Source organism: Rattus norvegicus, chromosome Y (assembly GCF_021556685.1).
Source record: "Rattus norvegicus strain SHRSP/BbbUtx chromosome Y, alternate assembly SHRSP_T2T, whole genome shotgun sequence".
Taxonomy (NCBI): domain Eukaryota; kingdom Metazoa; phylum Chordata; class Mammalia; order Rodentia; family Muridae; genus Rattus; species Rattus norvegicus.
The window spans coordinates 63,767,930-63,771,671 of record NC_141555.1 but is presented as its reverse complement, the minus strand read 5'-3'; the positions used below and the strand labels follow the sequence as shown (position 1 = coordinate 63,771,671).

The window sequence follows — 3,742 nt, the reverse complement described above, 5'->3', positions numbered from 1 at the left end:
ATTGTGGTTATGAGGTAAGCGTCTGTGGCTCTACTAGACACACTGTTTCTATAAGAAATTGTCTTACTTAGGGTTCCTATTGTTGTAAGGAAACACGGTGACCAAAGAGCAAGTTATGGAGGAAAAGGTTTATTCAGCTTACACTTCTACATTACTGCTCATCACTAAAGGAAGTTGGGACAGGAACTCAAACAGGACAGGATCCTGGAGGCAGGAACTGAGTCAGAGGCTATGGAGGGGCACTGCTTACCATCTTGCTCCTCATGTCTTGCTGAGCTTGCTTTCTTATAGAACCCAGGACCAACAGCCTAGGAATGGTGCCACTCACAGTGGGCCGGCCCCTCCCCACCAATCACAAAGAAAATGCCCTTCAGCTGGATCTTATGGATGCATGTTCTCAACTGAGGCGCCCTCTTCTCTGACGACTCTAGCTTGTGTCAACTTGGCATAAAATCAGGGCGGTGGTTACAATGTGATTTTCCCATGGGAAGTGTGGCACAAGTAGGAGGTGTGGCCTTGTGGGAGTGGGTGTGGCATTGTTGGAGGAAGTATATCTCCAACACCATGTCTGCCTACACGATTCCATGATTGCTGCCTTGATTAAAATAGACTGAACTTCTGAACCTGAAAGCCTGCCCTAATTAAATGTAGTCCCTTGAGGTTGGGGATTTAGCTCAGTGGTAGAGCGCTTGACTAGGAAGGGCAAGGCACTGGGTTCGGTCCCCAGCTCTGAAAAAAAAAGAACCCCCCCAAAAAATGTTGTCCCTTATAAGTTGCCTTAGTCATGGTGTCTTTTCGCAGCAATGAAACCGTCAGACAACCATCTAGTATAAAAATACCCAAATAGCAGAACTGATCAGTGATAGAAAGTATTTTCAAGTCCTGCAGTGAGAAACTTATTCTTGAGAGAAGAAACAGCAATGAATGAGTCCAAGATAAGGTTGTCTCCAAAGACACTCTTGGAGTGTAGATGTGGCTCAGAGAGACACCATGGAGTGCACAGGGGCTTCTCAGGAGGAGAGAGCTACATGGTCAGGAACCGCAAAGCATTTTGATGTCACGGCAAATGGCATAGGAAAGAGCTCAGCACCTCTGCATTGGAGGCACCATCAAGAGTTTCTGAGGATGAGCTCACATGTGAGTAAAAGACGTGAACTTCCTGGGGTAGATACGGTAACAGGGCCCCGCAGGTGTGTAGGAAGCCATCCAGTCAAAGGAGAGCCAGGAAAGACCAGCCAGTGCAGGAGCTCTTTGTGGTCATCTAGGGGCATTGGGAAGAGACCTCAAAAATATTACAGGATGAAACAGAGTCTAACGTGCTCAGGGAAGCTAAACGCAGGATCAACGTAACACCGGACAGAAGCTCACGGCATCCTCATCTTCCCTTTTAAATTACTTTTGCTGATCATACAAAATAATGGGCTTTATGATTCTTTCAGGAATGGATAGATATAAACTTAGTTTGGCATTCACTACTCTTGAGTTATCCTCGTCAAAATGTCCTCCTGGGAAGCCTCCTCCTCACATCCACCTTCTGTAGTGATGGTTGGCTGTTTTTTAATATCCAAAGAGACCAATATGGATGCGGCCCAAGTTCAACTCATTCTAGACCCTTTCTGTTCTTCCTATGTCTCCTGCTTCACTTTGTGAGAACTCCATTTTGTCATTCCTTCGTCCCTCAGTGTCCTCTACTCCCTCATGTGTTCTTTAGTCTTTCTTCCACATCCCCATCAATTTAATCTTTCTTACCCTCATCCTGGTCTCTTCTCTGCATGTGAAGTTTGGATTTAATTGAAAAGATGACTTTAGGGGCCTGGAGAGATGACCAATGGATCAAGAGCTCGTCTGCTCTGAAAGAGGACCTGGATTTGGTTCTTTGAGCTCATGTCCAATAGCTCCCAACCACCTCTAATTCCAGCTCCAGGGGACCTGACTATTCTTGTCTCTGTGGTCTCCTGTGTTCATGACCTACCCCACCCACATAATTAAAAATAATACATCTACAGATGAGAAACAGGTTTCATTAGGTTTCGTTAGTCAAACAATCCCCGACCTTCTCTGATTCTCAGTCTGCTTGGATCAGTTTATTGGGTTTCCCATTGAGTCCAAGACCACCTCCCTGTTACCTGCCCCTCTTTACCCAACAGTCTGTCTCTCCCTCAAACTTCACCTCAGAGAGTCTATCTATGTCTGGCCCTTCTCTACGGCTTCCTAAACATTCATCTTTCTTCCCCTGTGCCATCCCTCCTCCTCTAAGCCTCATCTCCAGTTCTTTTCTCTCCCTAAAAACCAGACCAGCTCAGTCCTGTTTGTTTTAGTCTATGACACATTAGACTCACTGTTCACAGCCTTGACTTTCCCAGCTTCCTCTCCATGTTCCATCCACCACAGCCAGTCTCCTCCAACAAAGTGTTCACACACAACACGTCACATCGCACGTTTTAATTTTTAGAGCAAAAACAAATTCCACTGGAAAAGATACTGGGGTTGTCAAAGGCCCTTGTGTGTCTGAGACACAGAAAAACAAATATTTTCCCCCCAATCCTATAAATTCCACATCTATGTCCCCCAAACTTTGTGAATCTCACCTTAACAGATCTTTTCCACCAGATTATAGACGTACATGTGGACGTCGCCATCAAACTTGATGAAGTACACGGAAGGCTTGGCTGGAACTTGGTAAATGACTTTGCCGATCTTTTTGGACCCGTCGCTTCTGGTGAACTGCACACATTGACCTGTTAAGATGTCGCTGTCAACGTCTGACTTCACCTCTGCTGGAGGAGTCTCTGGAATGATACGGAGGTTACCTTCTGTGTAATCATCCAGGAGCTGGTAGATGTATAGGACTGGATCTTTCTGGAAGGTGGTGTAAAACCAGTCCTTCATGATCGGCACCTGGGCTGGGACCACCCCCATCCAGTTGTCCTTAGAGCCATGTTTGCCCTCAAATTTATGGTCCACAGCTCGGCCAACCATGACCCTTGCGAGATTGGCGTCTTTCACTTGAGGAAACACTACTTTGTGAGGCAAGACCTTAAGCTTTAAAATCCTCTCATCACTGTGAAGTCCCAGTCCGTAGACACAATCAATTCCATCATACTTGACCAGATAGAGAGAGGGATTTCTCGGCATTTGATCTAGAACGATGGCCTTCCATTGGGTGACAGGCTCATCACCTTCCTCCCATCCGTGAGAATTTCTGCAGCCCACAATGTCCCGAAGGCCTGGGGAGAAGGCCTCCTCCTCCTCTGCTTCTGGAAGGATGGTGTGCTCATCCTCCTCAGAGACATCCTCCTCTTCTTGGCTGTAGACCTAGTGTGGTAGGCCACGGCATCCTGGTCCACTGTCTTGTGGCTATCGTTCTGTGTTCAGGCTTCATACTTGCCCGTGGCCTGGGTTTGAAGAGCTCGCCTGCTTAAACCAAACACAATGCTGGTGCCTCTGTCATGTGACTGCCTGCAAGAACAATGGGGGTGGGGTGGGGAAGGCGCTGGACGAAGGCTCTTGTCTAAGAGAACTTTGGAGCAGGTGAGGAAGGTAAACAGGGTTGAGCATCGGAATCTAATTCTGTCGTAATCAGAAGTTCATAGGAGGGCTGTGCAATGGTGGAGCACACCTTTAATTCCAGCACTCAAGAGGCAGAGGGAGGCAGACCTCTATGAGATCAAGGCCAGCCTGGTCTACAGAGTTAGTTCCAGGATAGCCAAAGCTACCCACAGAAAAACCCTGTCTCAAAAAT

The 3,742-nt window shown here is 47.1% G+C and overlaps 1 pseudogene; it reads right to left on the bottom strand.

Annotated features, from left to right (window-relative positions):
• Positions 1-1,472: 1,472 nt before the first annotated feature.
• Positions 1,473-3,382, bottom strand: LOC147998066 (Y-linked testis-specific protein 1-like; annotated as a pseudogene).
• Between the last annotated feature and the right edge of the window lie 360 nt (positions 3,383-3,742).